Source organism: Chiloscyllium punctatum, chromosome 31 (assembly GCF_047496795.1).
Source record: "Chiloscyllium punctatum isolate Juve2018m chromosome 31, sChiPun1.3, whole genome shotgun sequence".
Lineage (NCBI taxonomy): Eukaryota > Metazoa > Chordata > Chondrichthyes > Orectolobiformes > Hemiscylliidae > Chiloscyllium > Chiloscyllium punctatum.
The window spans coordinates 73997575-74009180 of NC_092769.1; the positions used below are offsets into that span (position 1 = coordinate 73997575).

An 11606-nucleotide genomic window follows, 5' to 3' on the forward strand; every position below is an offset into this window, starting at 1 on the left:
TGACAGAGAGGACAGTCAGTGAAGGCAAAGGAGGTGTCTCCAAATGCTACAAAGGATGGGAGATGTTCGACTGGGTGAAGGGAACGAGGGGTTGTTCCCCTCAGAGAGCAGGAGACTCTGGGTACGAGTGGGGAGACTGAATCGGTCAGAATTGCAAAAATCACTGCTGCAGGGAGGAAACGTTGGGCTGGGAGGGGACCCCTACTTCTCATCCACTGTCAGAAACCATTCATTCCTTTCCCCACCCCGACCTGGGCAAATTCCTCCAGTGCCATATTGCTTCCCTCTAAGACCAAACCACACCTGAACCTCCCTCCCCAGCAAGAATAGGATTGGGAATAAAATCCCATCTGCACCCTGACATGACCCCACATTCCCCCCCCCCCAGTCCTAACACACACTTCTGTGTCAAAATCCAATCCATCCCACCCCACATTCCCAAAATCCCAACCCACTCCTGTCCACATTCCCAAAATCCCGACCCCTCCTCCCACACACCCCCCCCCAACCGATTCCAAACCCCTCCCTACCCACAAAATCTCAATCTCTGTCCCAGCAATCCCAAAATCCCAACCCGATAGTTTGAAATCCTAACCCTTACCCCTTCACACCCCCAGATCTGACCAGCTGAGGGCAAGTTTCTGCTCCTCCAGTTCCTGTAGTGGAGTGTGTGGGAGGTGGAGGGCATTTTGGGGGGGGGGGGGGGGGGGGGGGGGGGTGGTGTATGAGCACAGGTGGGCTCTGAGGTGCTGGTCCAGGGGAGGGAGGTGGTCAGATTCAACCTCTGACACATTCACGTCCCTGGACGTCACAGATGAGCAACGCACCACCGTTAATCTGCCAGCCACCTCACACTTAAAATCACCTGCTCTGGCAGCAGAGATTACAGAAACTGCACTGCTTTTGTACCCTGCTACTGATTAGGTCAATCATTCTTTTTCAGTGCCTGTGTTAACTCTTCATGCCTGATATCCAGGGTAATTGCAGCTAATTAAGGCTTAAACCAGGCAAAATACTGGAGCCTTCAGTGCAATTTCAAAGCCTCAGTGCAAGTGAATTGGAGAAGGTTTGGAGGAAAAGGAGAAGAGGTTGGGGGGGGGGGGGGGTGAAACTGACTGATGGGATGCTGGCAGGCCAGAGGCCTTGGTTCAAACCCCACGCCTGCACCATAGCTGTGTGTATTGCACCTCAAGCAAGTTGTTTGCAGATAATACAGACAAAGGGACAAATAGTCAACACCACCAAAATAATGAATAGGTTTATTGACTTTGCTGCAGTAGCTGCCCGAGACAGCTGGCCATCGCAGGCAGGCTCACTGCCGGACGGAGACAAGGATGTTAAAATAAAATCCTTGCCAGCCGTCCCGCACCCTGCTCAGGGAGGCGCCTCCCACACACCCCAGGTCAGGGGTCACACAGCTCCCTGGGAGCTGCCCAAGCCCAGGATGGAGTTCTACACTGGAGTGTAGGAGACCGAGGGGTGACCTTGCAGCTTCATAAAATCACAAACGTGGATAAAGTGAGTGGCAGGTGTCTTTTCCCTCGGGCGGGGGAGGATTTCAAGACTGCGGGGGGGGTTATGTTTTTAAGGTGATAGGAGGGATTATTTTTAAAAATGACAGCAGTTTGCGTGGAACGAACATTGAGGAAGTGGGGGACGTGGGTAGTTAATGATTAAAAGGCATTTTTCCAAGTCCATGAATAGAAAAGGTTTAGAGGGATAAGGGACCAGGAGCAGACAGCTGGGACTAGCTTAGTTTGGGGTCAGGGTCAGGATGGATCTGTTGGGTCAAATGGCCTGTTCCTGTGCTGCCAGCAGTTACTGCCCATTCCCGATCTGCTCCTTTGAACCGTGCCCCACCAGGGTTGGTATAGAGGACACAAAGGAGCCCATTCCTAGGTCAGACTGAGTGAGGAAGGCAATTCCCCACTCCCCTCAGGACATTAGCAAACCAGATGGGATTTTGTTCAAAGAGACATGTCAGACACACAGACATGAGATTTCAATTCCACGTTTATTCATCTAATTTGAAATTCCAGTATGAATTTGAAACATGTTCTCTTCCTCCCACATCCCCTGCTTGAAAGTATTAGCTTTGGCACAAGGGCTCTTGTAACTGAGGTAGCATCCCTCCCTTGTGAGTGGGAGGTCCACCGGCTCAGGGGTGCAATATCCCTGGACGAACAGGTTAGCCCTGCTTCAGGAACTGAAGCCAGTGAGTGCCTACGAGCATCTGCTGCTGCTGCCAGGTCAACACGGGTATAATGCACCACTCAGAATACTCACCCCCATTTCCCCTGCGCCCCCCCCCCCACTTTCCTCCTCATCCCATGCAAGAGCTTCAAAACTACATCCAAAATCCCCACAATTTGTGCAACTTTGTGGTGTCCCTTACAAGAGAGCAACTCTGAGCAAGGCCATGCCGCTGAGTGTGTAGACCAAACCCAGAAGGCTGTCCCCTCTGGTTTTCAGTCCCCCACAGGAATGCAGCAGCCGAGCATTGGCACATCTCAGTGGAGCCAGGGCTGGCTCCTGTCAATATTTGCATTGGGCGGCACCCATCCCTCTTGGCTCCATGAGCAACATTCACCTTGGCAGAGGGTGGTCTCTCCCTGACCCACCCTCATCAGACAGACGCTGCTCTACACACACAGGTCGTTCAGCTCATCTGCCCACCCCCCCCACCCAGGCTGGTATCTGAGTGTTTTACACACACATGTATACACATATACATACACACACACATATACACACACACACACGTGGTCAGCACTCCAAGCGACTCCATGGGAGAAACGGCCAACTCACAGATGGTTTGACCTGAAAGAGAGGAAGATGCTCAGTTTAAACACTTAACCAAAACTGGGCTAGTTGTGCTTGTGTTATTAGATACAGAGAAAGGCGAGCAGTCCATCAGTCCCAAACCCAGCTCCCTGATTTTCCAGCTCATTATTCCTGAACCCTCTTCTCTCCTCCCGGACACCTTTACAGTGATGGTTACATTGCCCCCTCTCCCTGTCAGTCCGTCTCAACCTCCTGCTAATTCAAACAGTTATTGGGAGGGGGTGGTCTGGAGATATTATCGCTCGACTGTTACTCCAGTGAATACTCTGGGGAACAGAGGTTCAAATCCTGCTAAAAAGAATTTTAATTAAACTTCAATTTAAAAAGTCTGGAAGGTCTGATGACCCTGAACCCATTGCAGATCAGTGGAAAAACCCACCTGCCCTTTCAGCAAGGAAATTGTCATCTTTACCTGGTCTGGTCTACATGTGACAGCGAAGAGGGTTACCTCAGATTACAACAGGATCTGGACCAGATGGGCCAATGGGCGGAGAAGTGGCAGATGGAGTTTAATTCAGATAAATGTGAGGTGCTGCATTTTGGGAAAGCAAATCTTAGCAGGGCTTATACACTTAATGGTAAGGTCCAAGGGAGTGTTGCTGAGCAGAGACCTTGGAGTGCAGGTTCATAGCTCCTTGAAAGTGGAGTCGCAGGTTGATAGGATAGTGAAGGCAGTGTTTGGTATGCTTTCCTTTATTGGTCGGAGTATTGAGTACAGGAGTTGGGAGGTCACGTTGCGGCTGTACAGGACATTGGTTAGGCCACTGTTGGAATATTGCATGCAATTCTGGTCTCCTTCCTATCGGAAAGATGTCGTGAAACTTGAAAAGGTTCAGAAAAGATTTACAAGGATGTTGCCAGGGTTGGAGGATTTGAGCTGCAGGGAGAGGCTGAACAGACTGGGGCTGTTTTCCCTGGAGCGTCGGAGGCTGAGGGGTGACCTTACAGTGGTTTACAAAATTATGAGGAGCATGGAAAGGGTAAATAGACAACGTCTTTTCCCTGGAATCAGGGAGTCCAAAACTAGAGGGCATAGGTTTAGGGTGAGGGGGGAAAGATATAAGAGACCTTTTTCACGCAGAGGGTGGTATGTGTATGGAATGAGCCCAGAGGATGCGGTGGAGGCTGGTACAATGACAATATTTAAGAGGCATTTGGATGGGTACATGAATAGGAAGGGTTTGGAGGGATATGGGCCGGGTGCTGGCAGATGGGACTAGATTGGGTTGGGATATCTGGTCAGCATGGACGGGTTGGACTCTGACTATGACTCCAGACCCACAGCAAGGGGGTGGCCTCTTTACTGTCCTCTGGGCAATTAGGGACAGGCAGTAAATGCCAGCCCAGCCAGGGACACCCTCAACCCATCAACGCACAAACTGTGCGTGACAAGAGACTGCTTCACCTGGGAAACACCGATCTTTCTCCCCCCCCCCACCCCCTCAGCCTTAAACCAGCCAAGTCTGTGTTGGAAGGATTTACTGCCTTCGTTTCTCGTTTTCCTAAGTTATTCTTCAACATTTTCCCAACAATTTGTTCACCTGTACCTTTGCAGCCAAGATGGGACCACAAGCTGCTCACTGGACCCATGTGACAATAAAGCTCATTCTAATTCTAACAAGACTCTTATTCCACACTCCTTTCCCCCTACAATCAAGGCCAGCAATGAATTTCTGAATTGCTTGGCTGTGTGCGCAGACTGTGTTCGATGCACAACTGCCTCCGAATAGGACAGAGGCTTCCCACCTACAAACAGTGTTTATCTATTCACAGACCTCAGCACAGCCCCCACAGCCTGTACTCTACCTGCCTGCTTGACCTACCTCACAATCGCATTAAATACTGTCCTCACTGAAAGGACAGGAGACAAGGTACTGAGGTTCAGAAATGCCACACTCCCAATTGATGGGCCCAAGCCCCCTAAACTTAAAAGTGACTAGAATTGCACAGAGCGATCCCAGTTAACTGCGTGTCTCAGCCAATGAGGATAGGACCAGAAGATGGAGACTCGCTGGTACCGAAGACTTTAACACTGAGCTTGCTCTCCCTCTCTCAGACACATGCACAGGCCATGGGCAGACACAGGCATGTGAAGAACTGGAGGGCTGCTGCTGCCCTCACCCTGGACAGGGCAACTGCACCCCCACCCCCAACTGCCTCTTGGAGGTACCTCTGGCTTCAAACCCAGACTCCACACAGACTCTGCCTGTCACAGAAATCCCAAGGCCCAGGGTAGGACAGATGAATGAAATATTTGAGCGAGACCAGGAACTGATCACGAGTAGAGAGAGAAAAGCCAGGAAGCCACTTACCAGTCCAGAGAACCAGACCTTCTCTAGGAGTGTGTCACAGGACTGGCATCAGAGTCATGTCGATGGGTATCTGCTACATTACACCAGTCCTGTACCGGGCCAGATAACCACTGACTGGGATTCGTAGCCCATCAGTTACTGAGCCTGTCATCCTCAGCTATTAGACCAGGACCCATCCCATCTCCCCCAATTCACTGTAATCTAATCTAATCCCTGTATTTGGGTGGCACAGTGGTTAGCACTGCTGCCTCTCAGCGCCAGAGACCCGGGTTCAGTTCCCGCCTCAGGCGACTGACTGTGTGGAGTTTGCACGTTCTCCCCGTGTCTGCGTGGGTTTCCTCCGGGTGCTCCGGTTTCCTCCCACAGTCCAAAGATGTGCAGGTCAGGTGAATTGGCCACGCTAAATTGCCCGTAGTGTTAGGTAAGGGGTAGATGTAGGGGTATGGGTGGGTTGCGCTTCAGCGGGGCGGTGTGGACTTGTTGGGCCGAAGGGCCTGTTTCCACACTGAGTAATCTAATCTAATCTCTGCTGGCTGGGAGGACGATCACTGGTACTAGCTAGCCAGTTCTTTCAGAGGGTGGAGCATATATGGATCAAGCTGCCAGAGGAAGGAGAGGCCAGTAGTTACATTTAAAAAGGCATCTGGATGGTAAAGGTTTAGAAGGATGTGGCGCAGGCAAATGGGACTAATTTAATCTGGGGAAACTGTTGGCATGGAAGAGTTGCAGCGAAGGGTCCGTTTGCCAATGTGACCATCACTCACGAATCAGGGGACTGTGTCAGAGGCCAGACTTTAGCCCCATAGCCTCAAAGGGCTGTGCCAATCCATTGAGCTTTGGCAGAAACCCTGCCAATGTGCCATCAGGGGGTCAGTGGGTCCAATTCATTGGAAAAAGGGGGCAGTTGACCCAGCTGTCACTGCTGACCTGACCCATTGCCTGTCCCCCCCCAACTCCACACAGGCAATCATGTAGCTATTCAGCCCCTCAAGAGGGCAGTCAGTTCTGCACCCACCGTAGTTACAGGGCTACCCATCTCCAACTGGGCACGTGCCCAATTCAGCCTCTCCACCACAGTCTGGGGTGTGGATATGCCCTGACCAAGATGAGAGATTTCTCTTTCTCCTATCTGAAATGGAAGACCCTTTTGTTTTTATAAGAAGGGGAGATGTGCTCAGAATTCACCAAGTCACATGCTGCAAGGGTCCTTTATGCTTCGGTCTGCTCAGCTCCCACAGATATTGGCACTGTCTGCCCAGCCCGCGCTCAGGGCAAGATTCCCCTGACCCCACACTTGTCCCATCAGGCAAGCAGTGAAGCTGGTGGGGGGGGGGAATGGGGCATTAGGGCAGTGATGTTCCTCAGAACCCAGCAACATGCCTCTGCTCCAGAACTGGACACCGCTTTCATCTGGGAACCTGCGAAGACAGACAGACATTTCAGTGACACCCTCCGGGAACAAAAACGTTCACTTCAACAGGCCCTGTAGTAGGCAGGAGAACCAGGATGGAGTCCATTCTGCCCCTCAATCCTGTGCCACCTTTCAATACAATCCAGCTCAATCTTAAACCTCAACTCCATTTCCTCACCCCCCAACCACTACATCCTGAGGCCCTGAAGATCCAACCCCAGCCTCGTGTATTTAATGATGCAGAGCCCACAACCATCAGGGGGACTTCCATGGATTCACCACCTTGGGTGGAGAGATGTGCCCTCCCCTCAGTCCTCAATGCCCCATGCCCATCCTGAGACTACCTCCCACCACCCCACGTTTTGATTTCCCCTGCTCAGCGATAACTATCTCAGCCTCTACCCAATGAGAATCCTACCGCCTCAACACGATGGCCTCCCGTTCTCCTGAACTCCAGAGCAGGGAGCCCACCGACTTAGTCTCCTGTCACAGGCACCAACCCATTCTCTGACGCACATGTAACTCTAGGGGGTGGGATGGTGGCTCAATGGTTCACACTGCTATCTAACAGTGCCAGGGACTTAGGTCTGATCCCACCCTCAGGCAACTGTGTGGAGTTTGCATGTTCTCTGTGGGCTCCCTCCAGTTCTCTCCTCTTTCCCACCACCCACCCCCCCCAAGAGAAAGGGGAAGCCATTTTCCCAAGCTAAGAGGGGACATACCCACAATCCCAGTGAGGACTCCAGCTATACGCAGGAACTGACTGAACAAGCCATTTTCTAATCTGAGGATGACACTTCACCTCCACACCCATTGACAGGAGCCCTGAGGGCTCTGAGCAACCTTAGCTAAAACAACAGCCCCACAGACAAGGCATCACCACATTCCTTAATATTAACTACAGTCCATGAGCCACTCTGCACAGGATACGATTGATTGTTCAACTAATCACTATGTCAGACTAGTTGTATTGTTTGTGCTTTTCCATATTAAACTGCTGTAGTTCGATCTGCATTGCCTTATCATTAATCACCGAGAATTTGTAACCCTTTTATAAACTGCAGATGCCTGTAACTGCGGGAAGCAGTTCAACACTAAGTAATCTAAACTCAAGTACAAAGCAGCCATTCTGTACCTGAGCAGGCACTGAACCTCACCTCACAATAACCTGAAATAAGCAAGTGTCAATTTCACAAGGTCTGCTTTGTTTGAAGTTGGACAATTCTGACAGTCCAAAGATATGAGGAGTATGGAGAGGGTAAATAGACAAGGTCTTTTCCCTGGGGTGGGGGAATCCAGAACTAGAGGGGCATAGGTTTAGGGTGAGAGGGGAGACATATAAAAGAGACATAAGGGGCAACTTTTTCACCCAGAGTGGTACGTGTATGGAATGAGCTGCCAGAGGATGTGGTGGAGGCTGGTACAATTGTAACATTTAAGAGGCACCTGGATGGGTATATGAATAGGAAGGGTTTGGAGGGATATGGGCCGGGTGCTGGCAGGTGGGACTAGATTGGGTTGGGATAAATGGTCGGCATGGACGGCTTGGACCGAAGGGTCTGTTTCCATGCTATACATCTGACTCTACGTGCCGGTTCGGTGGATTGGCCATATTGAATTGCTTATACTAATGTCATGGGGTATGCAGACTGGATGGGTGAGCCATGGAAAATGCAGTGTTACCGAGATAGGGCTGGGGAAAGAATGGGTCTGGGTGGGACGTTCTGAGGGTCAGTGCAGACTCTAAGCTGAATGACCTTGCTCCCACACTGCAGGGATTCTATGAACTCTGCTCAAGATACAAAGCAAAACGACAGCGTTTTCCAGAGGAGTTCTTATCCTTCCGTCATGCTGCAATCCCAGACAGACAATCAAGGCCAGCAGAGAGCTTGCGAATTGCTTGTGCATCTGTGTGGGGACTGTTCCATGCACAGATCATTGCGATCACCCAGAAGTTTCGCCCATCTAACTGAAAAAAGGTCCCATTTATTGCAAGAACCTCCAAACAGTCCCTCACCTTGTATTCCACCTGCCAACCTTATTCCCCCCACCCCCCCAACCACAGTTTATATCCGTGATCACCGAAAGGATGGGAGACCGATTCCAAAATTCAGAGCCAGCAAACGGAACACACTCCAACCTCCCCACCCACCACCCCCCCCCCCCCCGCCCGCCACTGGAAACATTCAGAGCACAGACTGATCCCAGTTAACTGCATGTCTCAGCCAATGAGGATAGGACCAGAAGATGGAGACTCACTGGTACCGAAGACTTTAACACTGAGCTTGCTCTCCCTCTCTCAGAGACATGCACAGGCCATGGGCAGACACAGGCATGACAAGAACTGGAGGGCTGGCTGGGGAGGGGGGGGGGGGTTGCTGCTCTTGAAACAGCAGGAACCCCTGGATCCAGCAATGGTACAAACACACGGCCACAGGCTGGGAAAGGTTAGAGATAGGGAAAGTGTGTAGGGGGCACAAGACATGACAGAGCAAAGGAAGAGTCTGGGGGCCAGAAGTAGGGAGGGGTATAGTGACTGAAGAAAGTTGTCAAGATAAGAATGAGTTGAGGCTGGGAGATAGTACAGAGATGGGGAGAGGTTTAGGGGCTGGAGGAGGTAACAGATGGTGAGGGGTTATGGAGCTGGAGCAATTTACAGAAAGGGTTTGTAGGGCTGGACAATGTAATAAAGATGGGAGGGGGGTGTAAGTAGCAAAGATATAAGGGAGTGTGGGGGCTGCAGCAGGTGAGAGATAGGGAGGGATGGAGTGTGGGTGTAAGTAGCAAGAAAGGACACTCAGCAAGAATGCAGACACATTCTTGCTGAGTGTCCTGATGGTCAGCACACTAAGCTCTCACACAATGTTCCAATAATGGGGGGGGGGGGGGGGTCAGTGCTGAATGGAGACTATTTGCAAACCACCACCCACCCTCTCCCACCATCCATCCCTCCCTCAGGAGGGACTGGCAGCCAACACTACCCTCCACTGAGGAGAGACTGGGCCACCCTCCATTGGAGCAACGCCAGCGGGGAGCCAACAACCTGGCCACGTGGTGTGGCCAAGGCGCTGCAGTGCGCATGTGCCCACCCGACATCGCTACCGCGCATGGGCAGACCAGCACCTCGGCGGGGGCCGGCAAAGCGCAGGCGCACTGTCTCGCCTGATCAAGGCGCGGAGAACGCCCCGAAAATAAAGGGGATTTACACCCCACACCGCTTCTCAAACAACTAAACTCGCTATTTCGTGTGGAGAAGCTGCCGTTATCGTGATCACAAATGCCCAATTCAGCCGTAAACAACCAACTTACGTCGACGGCCGCCAGCGGAGGAAAGGGAGGACAGTGCCGCGCCGCCACCTTTTATAGACCCCTCTCCGCCAAGGAGGTGTCATTGGGCCAAGAGGCTTCCCCTGCTGCTCCTCTGCTCCCCCTAGCGCACGGGAGTATTCCTGCCGCCCCTTTCATGACTCCACCCCTGGTCCACACTGGGCTCACCATAGAGGGGCCAATCAATCCTTTATGTTCAGCAGCAAAACCCAGTCAGACTCTCAATAAAAAAGGGGCAAACTTGGGGTTTTTGCTTCCCTTGGCCTGCCCTGGAGTGGGTTACGTTCTGATTAGGACGGGGTGAGGTGCCAACCAATGGACGGACACCTTCCTTTCCCCTCCCGTGACCCTGGCGTATGTCCTTGGCAAATGAGCTGAGCTCTCTGACCCCCCTCCCCATCACCACCCCCTTCCCCGCTCGCAAACACACACACACACACACACAGGGTCAGTCACCCCGTCACCGAGTGAGGGATTGTCAACCAGCTATTCGGCCACAGCGTGCATCGCCGCCAGGCTCAGTGCCTCTTCCCACACCCACCCAACGAAGGATCCGTCACTGCCCCCACCACCCCAGAGCCAGTCGGCTGCTTTAGGCCACGTCTGGTTCTCCTTAGGCCGGTGCAAGTGTCGCTGCCGGCCTCTACCTCAGTTCCTTGCCCTCTCCCCATGGCCTCGAGGGTTGGGCAGGACCAACCCATCTCACAGGGCAGGACGGGATGGGATCTGAGAGAGTTCTCAAACACTTTGTTACTGGTTATATGTGGTCCCTATGCTTTATAGATTAGATTAGATTACTTACAGTGTGGAAACAGGCCCTTCGGCCCAACAAGTCCACACCGCCCCACCGAAGCGTAACCCACCCATACCCCCTACATCTACATCTACCCCTTACCTAACACTACGGGCAATTTAGCATGGCCTATTCACCTGACCTGCACATCTTTGGACTGTGGGAGGAAACCGGAGCACCCGGAGGAAATCCACACAGACACGGGGAGAACGTGCAAACTCCACACAGTCAGTCGCCTGAGTCGGGAATTGAACCCGGGTCTCTGGCGCTGTGAGGCAGCAGTGCTAACCACTGAGCCACCGTGCCGCCCATGTGTGTTCATGGGGGGCGGGGGGGGGGGGGGGTTCCCCAGGGGGAGGGGGAGCTTGTCAGTGTTTACAGGGAGTCCCTGCGGGGGGGGGGGGGGGGGGGGGGGGGGGGGGGTGTCTGTATTTTCAGGGGGGTCCCTGAGGGGTGAGTTGTGTGTGAATATTTGCAGGAGGTCCCTGGGGGATGGGGGAGTATGTCAGTGTTTACAGGGGATCCCAGGGGGGAAGTGTGTCAGTACTTATTCGGTGTCCCCGATGGAGGGGGGGAGTGTGTCAGTATTTACAGGGGGTCCGCGGGGCAAGGGGCATGTGTCAGTATTCACGGGGAGTGTGAATGATGCACCACTGTTCTAGGCTGTTCCCAGGACAATGGGCCTCTCAGGACATTTCAATTCCAGCAAAATGCACAGATCAGGATAGGGGTGTTTCTCTGTACCTCTGTAAACCCCTACACCCCCTGCCTTATTTCTGTAACCCCCTCCGGCCCCTACACCCCCTCCCTATCTCTGTCACCCCGCTCCAGCCCCTACACCCTCTCCCTATCTCTGTCACCTGCTCCAGCCCCTACACCCTCTCCTGTAACCCCCTCCAGCCCCTACACCCCCTCCCTA

General features: G+C 52.6%; 1 long non-coding RNA gene and 2 other non-coding genes across 3 annotated transcripts; all 3 read right to left on the reverse strand.

Annotated features, from left to right (window-relative positions):
• Nucleotides 1-1995: 1995 nt before the first annotated feature.
• On the reverse strand, nt 1996-9951 carry LOC140457092 (uncharacterized). The gene is made up of 3 exons (XR_011953320.1): nt 9877-9951; nt 5157-6574; nt 1996-2820 (listed from the first exon to the last, which is right to left on the reverse strand). It is a non-coding gene; the product is annotated as an uncharacterized lncRNA (long non-coding RNA).
• On the reverse strand, nt 4812-4948 carry LOC140457254 (small nucleolar RNA SNORA57). Its single transcript, XR_011953356.1, has one exon. It is a non-coding gene; the product is annotated as a small nucleolar RNA SNORA57 (small nucleolar RNA).
• On the reverse strand, nt 8782-8918 carry LOC140457253 (small nucleolar RNA SNORA57). The gene has a single exon (XR_011953355.1). It is a non-coding gene; the product is annotated as a small nucleolar RNA SNORA57 (small nucleolar RNA).
• Nucleotides 9952-11606: the final 1655 nt, after the last annotated feature.